General features: G+C 35.0%; 1 long non-coding RNA gene across 1 annotated transcript; it reads right to left on the bottom strand.

The window, feature by feature from the left end:
* Positions 1–9,663: 9,663 nt before the first annotated feature.
* LOC131524678 (uncharacterized) lies at positions 9,664–10,740 on the bottom strand. Its single transcript, XR_009267049.1, has 3 exons — positions 10,723–10,740; positions 10,298–10,371; positions 9,664–10,170 (listed from the first exon to the last, which is right to left on the bottom strand). It is a non-coding gene; the product is annotated as an uncharacterized LOC131524678 (long non-coding RNA).
* Between the last annotated feature and the right edge of the window lie 7,173 nt (positions 10,741–17,913).

Raw genomic sequence — 17,913 nt, 5'->3', positions numbered from 1 at the left:
TACATTCGGGACATTTCCAAATGTTTCCAAATTAAAACTGAGTCTTCATATAGTCTCAGATGTACTGATCCAACTTACTCTAGATAAACGCTCTGGTAGATCTGTATGAACAGAGTACTGTATGAACAACTGTCATTTGATTATTGATAAAATATAAAGAGTGAAATAAAGGGAAGGTTCATTTACATCACATACAACGGTCAAACTAAAGTATAATGGCCTTTCAATAGAGTGTGAATGGTGGACACTGGTTATGCTATGATTAAACAGCATCCAAAGATAACTTCTCTCTTTGAAACATATTTTTTCTTTAAAAAGTAGATGTTTAAATACCTAATAATAAAGACTACATTAAAACAGGTTGTTTAGCTGATTTCCCAGGTGTGGTGTAACAGAGGTGTGTGAATCTAGTTCTGCTGAGAAACAGCACTACTGTAGATCAGGCCTTAATAGTTATGTAGTAGAAAAATCTGTGATTTTATGATTAAAATTGTTTGCCCATTTGCCTCTATGACTAGATGTTTTTTGATAATAATGTGTGTTTGTGCATATTCGCTCTTTCTCTCTCTCTCTTTCTTTTTTTTTTACAATCACATTATCACAATCACAATCACCTTACTCAAATACGAATGCACAGATGCATTACATTATACTAGTACACGTGATACATGTTATGCACATTGCACTTTTTTTTGATCTATCATATACACATATATAAAATGCATACACACACATTTAACTTGCCACAATAATTAATTTAATTTTGATAAAATATTATGTTTTCAGACTAATTCAATTCAAATCAACAATCAATAGCCAAGAGCACCCAATGAACTCTGGCACAGCTTTTAAAATGTATGGCTGCAGGTTTTTAATTTTAATGGGTTTTCAGTGTAATTTCACTCCACTGTAGTGATGATCAGTAATAAATTGATTTTGACATTGAACAGCATTGCAAGAATAACACAGGACTAGTTTTAATTCAAGAGTACACTGAAAGGTGTAAAATGACATTATCATTCCATCCAGATTTAGACAAGTTATATTAATATCCATCTCAAGTCTGTATGATTGGGAAGTAGTGATTGACTGTTTGACTTTGCCTTTAGTCTGCATATGAATAAGCATTATCTTTTCATTCTTATTTAAACTAGGAATGAGATGTTACATGATGAGAATTACTCACTCCGTGTCAGCGTGTGTGACTGATGAGAGTGTGTATGTGCCGGAGTGTCAGGGAACTGTCCGTGGTGCTGAACCCGTCGGTAACGCCCTACATATGAGAACGAACGAGGAAAATAACGCAAAACCCCTGTTTTCCAGCACCCACATCTGAATGACAGCAGCAAATACTATTATGTACTTGCTTCTATGCCATGTAAAGTCATGCACACGATCTGGTCACAATAGTGCACAATTTTACAAACAAAATGTCTCGTGCGTTCTCAAGCATCTGTTGGCTGCTCCATCGGGGTCAGATGATAATTATACTTCAACATAGTAAGAATAAAAGCTGTAGATGCATTAAATGTACACTGAATGGCATTATGCACGCACGCTTAATGAAATATTCAAAAGAAAATTGTACAGGCATCATATTCTTATATATCACTATACATGTTTGTATACCTGCCTGTGTTCTCATCATTCGCATCACGTGCACTCACAGTCCAGTTTGAGCAACTAACTCACATTCTGTCATGCATTACATTGAGTTTAACAGCGTACCTTATGAATATGAATATTGGATTACACTACTAACTGATATTCTCCGAACCTTGGAGAATCAACCCTGATTATGATTTATGATAAATTAAAATACCTTTTTGCGATCGTAGACGCTTCTGGTTGTTCTCAAAAAAAAAAAAAAAAAAAAAAAATTCTGCATTGATGGCAGCAGAACGGAGTAAATCTCACCCAGCGAATCCCACCAGTCACTGCATGAGCTTTCAGGTGGAGAAAAAGCAAAAGCTGCCTGGTCTTCCTCCTATAGACACCATTACTCCACATTACAGTCCAGCAGAAGGAGAAAAAGCCCCGCTCTCACACTCCTTGTGCGCGTGCATTACTACAGCCGCGGTGACGCTGCTGTACGTTATGCGCTTAAGCTTTATGATGTCGACGTGTATAATGTATCAAAAATCCCTCTATGTTTCAGAAGATACTGCAAAATCTAACGGAAGCGCTCAATTCCTCCAGTCAGCTATTGACCTGCATTGACGTCATTGCGTCATTAGGTTTCCCCTGGAAACACTGGCGTTCTAAAAATAGTAACACATTAATTCAGCGCGCGCGACTATTTGTATCAATCCATAACGCCGTATCTGATGTTTTTCATTTTTTGAACTCATCGGCCTGAGTAATACAGAGCTCGTGCGATGATTATGAGATCCCCCCTTTATAATTCAAGTCTCTCATTCATGCTTTTGTCATTAAAACCGATTTATCTACGTGCAAACATGTATAAAATGGCATTAAAACACATGCTGGGTTGAGACCATGGACATCCATAACCGCAAAGATGACTTTAGTGGGGTCCATGAGGGGTCTGAGTGGACATTTAAAAAAATGTATGATTCAAACATTTAAATTGGATATTGGAGGAGGTTTGGGGATTTTGAACAATTGTATTTTTACAAGGTGGCTCATCTCAAACAAGCAAATTCGTGACACTATCATGTGAATTTCTTTGTGTGAAAGGTCAGATGCTGCAGCTAATAGGAGTAAACCAATACTAAGACATTCTGAAATTCAAGTACATTTTAAATTCAACTTTAACCTCAGTTTGCTTTACCGTACCATAACAATAATTTGTAATAAAAATCTGCCAATGGCAAAATTCTAGCCAGAGGCATTTCCAGCAACCATGGGCATGGAATAAACAGGGGACATATATACACACTCATCCCCTTCACTTTTTTCATGGGGCAATGTGTCTTAATTTCTTTCCATGGATCGTAGAATAGAATGTCATTACACTTGACATTCTGTCCCCCTCACTTCTGAAATGATGGAATACACCCCTGCTTTCAACACAGGTGTTTGACATCTTGGTTTCTTTCAATTATTAATAATCAATCAATAAAAAAATATTTACATTTTACATTCATGCTCTAATAACCCCAATTATTAGAATGTTTCGATGGTGCCAGTCATTAATAGAGTTGAAACACTAACACGACGTTTAAATTTGACACATTTCTATTCCCAAAAAGATAATTCTGCATTATATAGCAGATCATAATCATCTCCAGACCAGAAGTCATTGTTAGTGTAAAATAATGATGAACCTATACTGGCCCAACAAGTCCCAAATGGCATTGAGATACAGTTTTGCCATTGAGATGACTAGGAAAATAAATGTCCCAATAAACCCGAATTTACTTAAAAAAAACAAAACAAAACAAAACAAAACAAACACTTTACTTCATATATTTCATTATACTTTAAATGCACACTTAAATCATTATTAAAAAAAAAGAAAAGAAAAGAAAAGAAAAAAGCCATCTGTTTTTCAGGTATATGTTATTTTTGATTCTTGAATGTATTTGAACTATATATTTCTTTTCATAAAAGGTAAAAATATCTGACATATCTGGTTTGCTTGTCTGTGACTCCAAAATGGTTCCCTACATGTTAGAATTTGTTTTTAAATAACATTTTAAGATCAAATTGCTTCACTAATTGATTTTCTAAAAAATAAATAAATAAAAATAAAATAAATAAATAGATAAATAAACAATAAATAAGGAAAATAATTTATATCTAAATTTTTCCCCTCAAAATATCTTTCCCTTTATTAAGTTTTTCCTTATTAAAATCTTAACATCTCCCTGATCCATATCTCATTTCCAAGTAAATATATAAAGAGGCATAGCTCCAAGTAAAAATATGAATCACTGTAGATTTTTATTTTTTATTTTAATGTAGTGAATATTCATTTAGAGCTTTGAAACTCTTAAACCACTGATCTTACTGATAGACGCGACTCCTGTCTGTCACTCTTATCATTATACATTACTGACACTCTATCCTCCAATTTGATACTGTTAAGTGCTTTGACACAATCTGTATTGTTAAAAGCGCTATATAAATAAAGGTGACTTGACTTGACTCTGGGACAGAGGTTCTCAAACCTGTCCTGGAGTACCTCCAGCCCTGCACATTTTGTATGTTTCCCTCATCAATCACACCTGATTCAACGCATCAGCTCATTAGCGGAGACTACAAGACCTGAAGTGGGTGTGTCAGATATAGGGATACATACAAAATGTGCAGTGCTGGGGGTACTTCATGGAGAGGTTTGAGAACCACTGCCCTGGGAGAATGAAGAGTCACGACTTAACTTCTGCTGCCATCTGCTGGCGGTCTGATGAAACCACACACTGACTTAGGGACTAGTTTTTTAAAACCATTAAATCATCCATGGCTTCATCTGTTAGTAATCAATTAAGGTGTGATGCTTGTTTATCTGTGTACACAAACACAGGCTAGAACAAGTAAAATGTTTTATCTATCTAGTGCCAAGCACATAACAGTATAGCTGCATGGTGAAAAATTATGCCACTTATACTTTTAGTGTAGTGCAATAACCGCAGCTTCTGTTATTAGCTGAAACATTTGTCCATTTATAAGTAACACTTAAAATGAAAGCAAAACTGAATGCTTTATTATACAATTATGTGGTTGAAATAATGAGGATAATAAAAAGGATGGAAAATCTGGATCTGGACAAGACGGAAAACGTCATGTAGAGAAACAAGGAGCTTGGCAACTGGTAGTGACCGATCGTTGCAGCCTGGCAGGGTGAGTGTGGTTTGATGAGGGCAGTGGAAGTCCAGCACTGTATGCCAAGAATGAGTGTGTCTTGAATTTTATTCAGAGTTATTGGCAGCCACTGTAGACCCAAGCCGAAATGCATCATGAGGGAATTCAAGAGGTCAAAAAAAGTCAAGCAGCAGTGCTTGGATGTGCTTGAGGCGAAATATGACAGATGCAGGTGGACCGAGGAGGAAGTTACAGCGTGAAAAACTACAGCCCTGATGAGAAGTGGAGTAGAGAAGTTGCCTAATTTCCTTGTGGAGCATGAAGCAGCAGAACGGGCCAGTTGTTGAATTTGTGGTCGAAAAATTGATTTCCTGCTATACTTTATAGCATTTAGAGAACATCCTAAAAGTCCTCATAACTCTCGAGTTGTTTATAAGCTGATTTAAGTGTCTGAGAGTGGAATGTAGCTCTGCCTGGGCATCTGCAGTGTGGCAAGAGCTCGACTGAATAAACAATGCAGTAATGGATCTCCTTTGTGAGTAAAGAAACAAAGAAGCCGGACAAGCTGGCACAGATACTTTCTAAGAGAAACCCAAAATTGCACTCAGTTTATCTCCATGTCCACTGGGAGCTCACAACTGAAGACTGTAGAGCACTTCAGAGACAAGAACTGGAAGCAAACTTTGTTTTTTCCATGTAGTTAGAAAACTCAGCTTGAGCTATAGACTGGTGAAATGAGAAAAAACACTCATTAGGCCTTGCAAAACGAGCAGAACGATGACCATCAAGATAACAATTGAAATGAAGGGAAAAAGCAATACTGGTAATAAAAAGTAATAAAAGTTTTATTAAAAGTTTTAAATGAACACATATAAGCAAAAGCCTTTTATTGAAAAGTTATTAGAAACACATGAAACCAGTTCTGTCCAAGTCTGTCCAAACTTATTCCATTCAGAATTTTGGTGTTGGCAAAATTATAATTTATTATTATATAAAAAGTCTCTTTTGCTCTCTGGAGACTGTATTTATTTAATAAAAATACTGTAAATATTTGTATAATGTTATTTATTCCTGTAATAGCAAAGCTGTTTTTTTTTGTTTTTTTTTTCTAGCAGCCAGTACTCCAGTCTTTAGTAATAATTCAGAAATCTATGTATATCCACCTTTTTCTTGGTGGATATGTATAAAATATTCCCCAAAAAACATGGAGTAAACAAGTAAAAATAAATAGATGAAAATAAAAAAAATTATAAAATAAATTAATAATTAAAAAATAATGTATGTTGGTATGTTATTCCAAACATAGCCTCAGTCTTGCAAAAAGTGGTGGGCTATAACCTTTTTTTTTTTTAAATAAATGTTATAAATATTTTTATATTTATAAAAAATATTCACAAGTTATTAGAAACATGAGAAGCCAATTCAGTCCAAGTGTGTCCAAATTTATACACTACCATTCAGAAGTTTGGTGTTGGCAAAATTAAAAAAGAAATCTCTTTTTCTCTTGGGAGACTGTATTTATTTGATAAAAATACTGTAAATATTTTTTAAATTAAATTTATTCCTGTGATGGCAAAGCTGATTTTTTTATTTTATTTTAGCGGCCATTACTCCAGTCTTCAGATATCCTTCAGAAATCATCACAATATGCTGATTTGCTGCTCAATATACATTTATTATTATTATTATTATTATTATTATTGTCAGTTTTGAAAACCATTGTCCTGCGTCATATTTTTGTGGAAACCATGTTAATTGTCCCCCCAAAATCCTTTGATAATTAACAGTATTTATTTATTTACCGAACCGAAACGGTTCACATGGTAAATTCCAAATGGAAGTGATCATCCCTATCCCCTTGGTGCGGGTACTTTGGAGTGAACAGGGCACATGCGTACCATTATGTAGTCGTTTGGAACGCACTTGGCAAAGGGAGAGAAGTAATTTCCTCATTATCTTCAGCTGGGATGTTCCAGTGACAACGCAGCACGGTGTGCGTCAGCAGATGTCGCTGTTTTAATGGCATAAATGTATTTTTAGTGTTGCAAATGAACATACATTTTATATTTTAAAACGTTTTAAAAAGGTTTTTTTGCTATATAATATATAAAAACTAATATGTATAAAACTTTTTAAAGGGGTCATCGGATGCAAAATTCACTTTACAAGTTATAACATAAATGTGTGTTGGAAGTGTGTGTACACATCCACCCTATAATGATAAAAATCCACCCAGTGGTTTTTTAAAAATCTCTATTTTAAAATCCCCTTTCTCAAATCAGGCTGTTCTGAGACTCCTGTCAGAATGACGTAGTTATGCACAGGCCCCTCCCACAATAGTTGATTGACAAGACCGTCTTACCTTAGACCCGCCCTGAGTGAGCACTCATCAGTCTGCCATTGTGTTGAATGAATGTCTCAGATTAAGCGTTTGAAGTGTTTAGTTGTTGGATGTAATAATGAATATAGCAGTCGTCATTTACTCCCGACATCTGAGCCGCTGAAGACGCAGAGGATTAAAGTTACTTTCATGAAGGGAATGCGCCGGTCCCGATCTACATAAATGCATCTATGTTCGCTCGAATCATTCGTGATCCAGCTTCATCTACAGAAGAAGTGAGTATAAGGTTTTTCAATGAATCTTTGCAAATCGCCTTTCCTAATAATGTGCTAGTTAGCCAGTTTAGAGGCTGAAGTTTAGTATGCTCCATAGATGTATATACCTAGGTGCCTCATTATCGACTGTTTCTATGGGCCGCGATACGTAAGCCATCCACCATTTTTGGAACCGTCTGTGAATCTTTGAGCGCATTGACTGTGTGCATCTACAACACCAAGTTATAAGCTTGTATATCTTTGAATATTCATTGATTATTATGGTGAATGCGAGATGGCTGATGGGTCAACGTGTCTGGGGCGGTCGAATGGGGAATCTACACAAATCTAAGGTCTGCTCATCACTCCACGGAAGAGAGGGGCGGGGTCAGCAGAGCTCACTAGGATTTAACTTAAAGCAACATGAACTAGAACAGCCTGCAGAAAACAGGAGAAGGGTCTGTCTGCAGACTGCAAGAGAGGGGCGTAACTGGAAGGAGGCGTAACTTGAAGAAAGGGGCGTAACTTGAAGTTGTCCAAATCACACAGAACCATGCGAGATGTCAAAACGAGATGTTGTCGGGCTGCGTCCGAAACCGCATACTTTCTTCAATAAGTACTTACTTAACGAGCGCTAAAAGAGTACATACTCTACAGCCTGAATGCGTTAATTATGAATGCGATTTGGATATCATCCGTTATGTTGACGTTATCACGTGACCTAAGACGTTATAACAAGCGCAACAAAAGATATGAGTGACAGGTTTAATTTTTAATTTCATCTAAATTTGCTCATTTTGTGGTCTTGTTGAAGAAACAGCTGCCCTTTTATTTTGTGATTGTAGTAGTCAATACATTTTGTGTTGATTTAAGTTCTTATATTTGTAACTCCACTAATGTGATCCACAGTTTTATCCTTAAAGCATTTTTATTTTATTTTTATTACAAAACCCAAAATTGTTATCTCTTGAATATTTTAATTATTTTATCATCCACAAGCAAACGTGGCTTAAATCTCCTGTTTTCTTTTTCTTGTTGAATTTAACTTTCTTGTTTCATCCTCGCTTCTAAAAAAATCGTCATGATGAATTATTCAAAGATATTTAACCTCGTCACTGTGCTTTTTTCTGTGTATATTATCTCATACTATGATGAACGCATGAAATTTTTGTTTACCGTTTTATGCCATTTATGATTGTTCATTGTTAGATACAACCATCTTTCCCTGATCTTTTATGTAATAAGTTCGGCAATAATAAAAAAAAGAGAGACAGGTGCACTAACACCTCATATCATCACTAACTCAACAATCTAGTACGGTTTTCCTCAGCGTTTGAGATGTCAGCACAAAGGACATGTCGGGCAGCTGCTCGAAGATCTCGCCTTTGGAGAAGACTGTTGATTTTATACTCTAAAAATGTAAGTATTTGTACTTAAAAATTAAGATTACCCCAGAATGAATTGCATCATTTTCCCACCCCAACACTTACACGCAATAATAATGATAAGTGCTAACCAATAATTATAATTTTTTTTAAACTTAAAATGACAAACAAGTAAAACAAGCAAAATTTAATTTTGTCGTGACATGGCTATACATGAATATACACTAGTTGAACAAATGCAGTCGAAGTGAATACATCAATTTTCAGTCAAGCAATTAATACATTAAAATATATTTTATTTAATGACAACAATAAGAAACATGAATAAATAAGTATAAGAATGAATAAAAGGAAGCATCACAATAAATACATACAATATACAAGTCAACAACAGATGAAACAAAGCTTCATTCAAACTTATTGTTCTAACAATCATGTTTTTACAGACGGTGAACCCACATCCTACAGTCATCTCAACACAGCTGAGCCAGTTCTGCAGCTGCGCTGTGCTTCACAATCTTGCTCTTCTCAATGAGGACATCGTTGACCCAGAGGATGAGGAAGACCATGATGACACCCCTGAACCACACAACCTTGAGGCAAGAGCAGGAGAACATGTGCGGGATAATCTGTGTCTGCTTCAAACATTTGTGTGCTGCTCTCCATGAGCACCACTACCTGTAAAACATTTAAACAGAGTTAAACATTTACAATTCATGTTGTCAGCTTTCCATTTCTTGCCAAATTTTATTTCATGTTTACAATTACATGCATTTTTTTTTAGTTGTAGCTTTATTACTTCTGTAGTGGGCTAAACCACTGAACTGGTCAGCAGAAGGTTGCTGGTTCGTCACTGGCGTGTCCTTCAGCAAGGCTCTTTTCTCCAGGTTGATCCAGGGATTGTAGGTCCCTGTAATAACAGCACTGGAAATCACTTTCGATAAAAGCTTCATGACTATTTTTTGATGATGCTTGTGAAGCTTCTGAAAGTCAGCCTTCACTGTATGAACAGAGACCAGCAGAATAAACTTGACCAATGTCACATCCTCGATGTCTTTTGGTCTTTCTCTAGATGTTCTCGCTGGCTCTGGGGTCACTGATGATGAAGAGACCACAGCAGCATCTGGTTCAGATGAGGGCAGGTGCAGTGTTGGAGCGTCTCATTCATGGCACTGGATCATTTCCAGGATGCTGCTGTGGACTCTCCATCCTCAGCGCTCACAGCAGCCTGCAGACATTTCAGATCATACAAAAACAGCCAAACATAATACACAAGCAGTCATTTTAACAGCACAATGTCATCTGATCTCTGTATTAAAAGTAATAAAATGATCTTACTTTATCCTTTTGTTTCAGGTTTTCCCTTTTTTCCACAAATGTCGCTGTCACCTTGTCTTGCAGGTCCTGCTCCACCACAAAAGATCTGCAGCAAATGCACAGGAATCAAGAATCAGAAAAGTGCTGTAATAGTTGTTTGAAATTACAATAATTAAAATAAACTACAATTTAAGATTTAAAAGATGTTTTATTGATGTCTGTAGTGTACTCACTGAGAGTCTTTGATGGCAGCATTCCTTCATCAGTCACTCTGCACCGGATATACACTCGTGTGTCTCATCTGTCCCTGTAACATCCAGACAAGAGTCAGTCAGCTGTGATTTATCTGCTCAATACTGCATTTACATGTTGAGGTAGTTGCTGATGTAACTCCTTTTATCCAACACAAGTTAGGCCATAGTTCAATTAGGACATTTGAGTAGCTTTTATAAACGTGCCTTGGATAAAAACACTACTGATGGGCATCTTGAGACAAAACAATTATTTTAAGATCAGTCAGTTCAAGTTGCTTTCAGTTAAAACAGCCCAGACATGCATTTTAGTCTGGGACTACTCTTGACTAGCCTTGTCGTCTTTACACCTTTTGAATTATATATTGCTTACACCTACTGAAAATAAAAATAAAAAATATTCTCACCTTGTCAATATACAAGCGCCATCTTGCCAATAACATCTCGTTTTGACATCTCGCGTGGTTCTGTGTGATTTGGACAACTTCAAGTTACGCCCCTTTCTTCAAGTTACGCCTCCTTCCAGTTACGCCCCTCTCTTGCAGTCCGCAGACAGACGCTATTGGAAAACAGAGCTGATTTTGACAGGGTAAAGAAGGTGTTTTTTACGCTACCACTGAGAAAGTTTAACCAAAGTATGTTATAGACTTTTCATTAAGACCCTATCAACTTGTGTAAAATGGGCATCCGATGACCCATTTAAAATATAAAATGAATATTTTTTTTATGCCTGTATCCGTCAGCGAATCTGCTGACACACCGTGCTTTGTTGTCACGGGGAACATCCCAGCTGAAGATAATGAGGAAATTACTTCTCTCCCTTTGCAAAGTGCATTCCAAATGACTACATAATGGTACGCACATGCCCTGCTCACTCCAAAGTACCCACACCAAGGGGATAGGGATTTATTACTTCCATTTGGAATTTACCATGTGAACCGTTTCGGTTCAGTCCTACGCGTACCGTTACACCCCTAATATGAAGTATGAAAACCTTTTTTCAAACTTAAACTTTAAATTTGTATTTAAAATGTTAATTAATAATAAAAAACTCTTGTGCAACAGTTACTTTTGGGATTATAATAATCTCCGTAATCGATCAACCATAATAATATAAATCAATAATTCAATATGCTATTAATGCTTATCAAATGTTTAAGCAAGCTTGATCTCTCTTAATTTTCTGAAATAAATAATTAAGATTACACTCATTTTTAAAATGCAAATTAAACGCCAATTCATCAGAAGCATTTTTCCCCCAGAGGGATTTGATTGCAAATGACATTTTATGCATAACAGATATAAAAATTATGACATTTATTTTTTGGTTTTGCAGTGTCCATTTCCACTTTGGCACATTCACATAAAAAAGATGCGTCATCATCTCCTGCAGTAGAAAGCACAGCCTACAGCCTCTCCACAACACTAAATCACACATACTGCAGGCAGCAGGTTGAGATGTTCTCATACTGTTCTGTCTCTCTGATTTATTATGAGGAACATCATCTAATCTCATATCCACCTGCAGGTGATTACATTAAACATTTTTTTTTTTTTTTTTGTCTTTCTGAACTTAAATTCAATTTTAAAACAGCGTGCATGTCTATATTAGTAGTAAAATTTTTCTTTTTCCTTCAACTTTCCTTTTTCTGAAGCATGATGAGCTCCACAATACAGTGTCCTGTATGCCATGGAGACCGTGCTATCAGTATAAGTATTGGACATTAGTATTACTGTATCGCATTAATGAATCGGCAATAGATCTTTAAGCTTATCTTCTTAAGATACAAGATAAGTGCAACTTTAAACAAACTAAGTCAATGTTAGTAGTATTCACTCCATTGTGGCTGTTTAACACAAAGTGCTGAATCTGTATGATAGCAGCCTACTGCACTTCATTAGGTGTGAGACAGACTCTAATGGCCGTCTGATGGAGGAGCTGCACTGTAACGGCCTCTGTTCACCTGCACAGGGTTCTTTGAAAGGACACTTCATAAATCTGCTGTTTAGCCAAGCAGAGAGATCTTTCCCCTCTGCCGGCCTGAAGGGCCCATCATCACGGCACCTAATCATAATGTGTCCACCTCTCTGCTTCTCAGAAATATGAGAACCATTTGCGCAATCAAAACGGGCTCCGCAGAGCACAAAGACACTTCACACTGTCGGAAATAAAACAGCAAAGTTTACGACACTGATGTTTTAGGTTAAAAAGAGATAATTCTTGAGTTAAATGATCTAAATTTGATTATTCTAAGAATTTTAGTTCAAAATCCTCTTATGTAGTGGCAATTTCACTCTATATTTTGTAAATGAATATTCTTCCACAAAACAATATAGAAATAATAGAAACGATAGAAATCTATTACCTAACTAACTTGCTTTCTATTTAACTAACCAATTTTTATATTTATAAAATGATTCCCAAAAACATGGCTCATTCTGATGAATGAAAAGAATTGAAATAATAAAATAAAAATATAAAATAATAGCATAACAATAACAGTAAAATAATACAATAATAAAATAAAAGTGATATTATATGTTACTATGCTATATATTCAGCACACAATGGACTAACAATTTTATGAAAAATACATTTGATAATATTTGTATAAAATATTCCCAAAAACATGGTAAACAAGTAAACGTTAAAAAAATAAAAAATGAAATAAAATATTAAAATAAATGAATAATTAAAAATAATAGTTTAATAATAAATAATTATAAAAACTAGTAGTAATAATAATAATTAATAAAACTAGCTAACTATTTTTATTTATTTATGTAAAACAATAAATGTTATAAATATTTTTATATTTAAAAATATTCACAAAACATGGTTTGTCTGAAATTTCTGACTGATGAAAACAATTAAAATTAAAATGAAATAAATAATAATAATCAAAATCAATGCAAAAATATAAAAATAATAAAAATTATATTGTAAAAAACTAAAACAAAAAAAACAAACAAATACTATTTCCATGTTTCAAACTCATCAATACATGACAGGGCCATGAAAATGTGTCAGTGAACCTATCAGTTGTTATTTAAAGCAAATTGTAGGCACATATGCTCTCATAATACTATCCATATGTTTCAAAAACAAAAGACGCTTATACATTAGTTCATATTATCACACAGCTGGGAATAATGCAATATCTGTAGCGCAACCCAATCTGTTTTGTTGCTCATTAATTGGTGTGGTCTAATTTTCTCAGGTTAGCTAATAAGCAACATGCCTGATCTGTTTCTCTTCCAAACAGGCGTAATTACACCGTAGTGTAAAGTGGTGCTTCATTCTCAATTAACAACTGGCCTTACATTAAAGAAGGGAAGAAGAAGGAGGGAAATTGAACTCCCAAAGCAAAGCGGCTGTGAACCACAGATGTTGAATCAGCAAAAATCAACAGAAGCTGACCCACCGAAACACTTTCCCTGATCAGCGATTGTAAAACCTTTAGAGGGGAAAGGAACATATAGATCTGGGGAAATAAAAGTGAGAAAAACAGAGAGTTCAAATAAAAAAGAAAAGAACATAAAAGTGTTTATGATGTCAAATTATGGGTAAAACTACCTGATGTATTTATAAAACTATGTTCTTCAACCATTAAGTTGGCCAGTATATGCATTTAGGCACATTCATCCTCAACATATAATATTAGGCTTTAACACAATGCAGTTGCACACAAGAGTGTCACCATTCCTAATAAACATAAAAGAGACATAAAACATAAATATATGTATCAAGCATATGTTCGGAATGGAACACTATCTCACTATTTACTAAATATTGCAAAGTTACCACAGTATCTACTATTATTTTAAATTAGTCCCAGTATTATTTTAGTATTGAGATAATGTTATAGTTTTTATTTTTATTAAGTTTTAATAGTCATTTTTGGTATTTAAAAAAAAAATGTCTATATATAATTTTTTTTTTTTTAAATATGTCTCTATAGATTTTTATTATTTTTATTTCAGTTTAAATTGTATTTATTTCAGTACATCAAGTACTAAAACTTTAAATAAATTAAGTTATTAGTAAATATTGCCTTTTATATATACACACATACACATACATACATACATACATACATATATTAGTGCTGTCAAATGATTAATTGCGATTAATCCCATCCAAAATAAACGTTTTTGTTTACATAATATATGTGGGTGGGCTGTGTATATTTATTATGTATATATAAACACACACACATGCATGTATATATTTCAGAAAAATATGTTATGTTTATATATTAAATAAATTTATATATATAATATAAATTATATAAATAAATAAATATATATATATATATATATATGTAAATATTTTCAAAATATATACTGTATGCGTGTGTATTTATATATACATAATACATATACACAGTACACACACATATATTATGTAAACAAAATCTTTATTTTGGATGTGATAAATCAAGATTAATCGTTTGACAGCACTAATATATTAAATATATATAACATATATATATGTCACAATATTGCTCTTTTTGGATCTAATAAATGCAGCCTGAGCATAAGAGACTTATTTTAAAACATTAAATATGTCTTACCGATCTAAAATTTTGAATGGTAGTGTGTCTACAGTGCCCTCCACTAATATTGGCATCCTTGATAAATATGAGCAAAGGCGGCTGTGAAAATAAATCTGCATTGTTTATCCTTTTTATCTTTCACTCAAAAAATTCACAAAATTCTAACCTATCATTGAAGTAAAACAATTGAAAATCTCATGATGAAATAAATGTTTTTGTCCAATGAATGTTGGCCACAATTATTGGCACCCCTAGAAATTCTTATGAGTAAAATATCTCTGAAGTATGTTCCCATTCATATTTACATTTTTTAGCACACCAGGGTGACTAGGAGCATGAAATTGTTCAGCCATAACTTCCTGTTCCACAGGATTATAAATATGAGGAACACAAAGGCCAAATTCCCTTAATCATCCATCACAAGGAGTAAAACCAAAGAATATATTTCTGATGTGCAGAACATGATTGTTGAGCATCACAAAATAGAAAGTGGCTGTAAGAAAAGAGTTAAAGCATTGAAAATCCCCATTTCCTCATCAGGGTAATAATTAAGAGGTTCCAATCAACTAAAGATGTTAAAAATCTGCCTGGAAGAGGACGTGTGTCTATATCATCCTAATGCATGGTGAGGAGGAGAGTTTGAGTGGCCAAAGACTCTCCAGGGATCACAGCTGGAGAACTGTAGAGATTAGTTGAGTCAGAAACCTAATACAGTATGTATATATATATATATATATATATATATATATATCAAACATCCCCTACATCACCACATGTTGTTCGGTAGGGTTTCAAGAAAAATTCTCCAGCAAATTCAGTTGTCAGACACGACTGGAACTTCAAATGGCACTGGCTTCTATGGTCAGATGAAACTGAAAAAAGAGCTTTTTGGCAGCAAACCCACCAGATGAGTTTAGTACAAACAGGTATAGAAAAGTACCCCATGTCCACGGTTAAATATACTGCTGGATCGTTAATGTTGTGGGCCTGTTTTTCTGCCAGAGGTCCTGAACATCTTGTTCAGATGCATGGCATCATGGATTCTATCAAATACCAACAGATAAAAAATCAAAACCTGACTGCCTCTGTTAGAAACCTTATAATGGGCCGTGTTTGGATCTTCCACCAGGACAACAATCCAAAACAAACATCAAAATAAACACAAAAATGGGTCACTGAGCAGAAAATTAATCTTTTACCATGGCTGTCCCTGGCCTCTGACCTGAACCCTACAGAAAAAAAATTGGGGTGAACTGAAGAGAAGAAGTACTAACATGGAGCTGTGAATCTGAAGGATCTGGAGAGATTCTGTATGAAGAAAATGGTCTCTGATCTCTTATCAGGTGTTCTCCAAACTCTTCAGGCATTATAGGAGAAAACTGTTACCCTGGGAAAAGGATGTTGCAATAATTGGGTGCCAACATGAACTAGAGAAAGCATTCATTTCACAATGAGATTTCCCTCTCCCACTTTCAATTGTTTTACTTCAATGATAGGTTGGAATTTTGTGAATTTTTGGAATGAAAGATAAAAAGGATAAACAATGCAGATTTATTTTCACAGCCGCCTTTGCTCATATTTACCAAGGGTGCCAATATTAGTGGAGGGCACTGTATTTCAGTTAATTATAGATACATTATTCCCATAATTGCATATTGCTGTGCTCAGTATGTAATATTATTCAACATACCTGTAGAGAAAGTATTCAGTACACAATGGACTTAGACTTTTTCCATTTCTTTAAGTGAAATTCATTGTTGAATGCTTCCTGTGTGTATTTGTTTTGCTTGTGCCTATAGGTTTTTTCTCTGCCAGCTGTGATTCGGTGAGTGTACAAACACATGCACATCGCTATATGTGGCCATCTAATGCGAGTTCATGGTGAGCTCCTCGTTCTTATGCATTCATATGACTTCAAACCATATCCAGAGGGTATTTGGGAGGTTTGCTTGGCATGTCATTAGGATTCATGCAGCCTGTTTGTGAGGGAATGTGCAGCAGATAGTGTGAAACTGTCAGCAGAATCATTTCAATGTTAATTCTCCCCAACATTCCAGATCACTTGAAGCAAACTTCCCGTCAGAGAGGAGCAGCGGGAGCCACATTTCTGCTGCTGCATCAGAATCATAGAGAGCAGCCTGACACACACTTGATTTATACTCACACACAGTGTGTGTGTGTGTGTCTAATCCGCTGCCTTTTCTCTAGCTCGCTTGTTTTTCTCCCTCTCTTTAGCTACAAAAGCACACACAAATGAACAAATCTGACCCTCTGTTTTTACTCTCCCCTATAGGGCATGCCGAGACATTTCTTTATCTTTTTGCTGGAGTTTTCATCTGCACATTTGATCCCTGGATGTTTAGTGCATATTGGAGTTATCCATCAAAATGTGCTCCCCTCATCTTTCTCTCAGAAGTAGAGCTCCTTCAACTCTTCGAACAATTTTTATCAAGGCCATTGGGGTTTGTGTGACTTTTAGGAGCACAAAATACTGATATATTACAAAAAAAAAAAAGCATTCTGAAGGAATCCATAATCCGCTCACTTTGTAGTTTCTCTCTGCAGTCTGTTTACTCCATGCCTTACCAGAAATGAAAAATATACCAATCTTTACATTTCAAATACTTTTTAATAAGATATTTGCACTAGACTACCACTCTGTTAGTAATATACATTATTTATGGTGCTTACTCAGCATATCATCACTATTACTCATACTTGGGTTTAGTTACATGACCAAACTCCTAACCTTAATTTAGTGCATAAGTCGTCCTGCACCATGTGATACAATATTTTCAGATAATAAAACAAATGATAGACCCTATATTGAAGGAGGAGCAAGACAATATCTAGAGAGAAAACAATAACAAAACACCTTTGTGATCACATACTGTAGCACTGGTAACCACTCACAACAGCATAAAAACCACTAAGTATTTTTACACGATATATATTTTAAGTATCAGTTCTCAAAGGAATAGTTCAGATTTGGAGAAATTTAGCATTACATCACTTGTTCACCAATGGATCCTCTGCAGT

The sequence above is a fragment of the Onychostoma macrolepis genome, chromosome 18 (genome assembly GCF_012432095.1).
Source record: "Onychostoma macrolepis isolate SWU-2019 chromosome 18, ASM1243209v1, whole genome shotgun sequence".
NCBI classification, from domain to species: domain Eukaryota; kingdom Metazoa; phylum Chordata; class Actinopteri; order Cypriniformes; family Cyprinidae; genus Onychostoma; species Onychostoma macrolepis.
The sequence above is the reverse complement of the archived record's forward strand: the minus strand, read 5'-3'. Positions and strand labels throughout refer to the sequence as shown.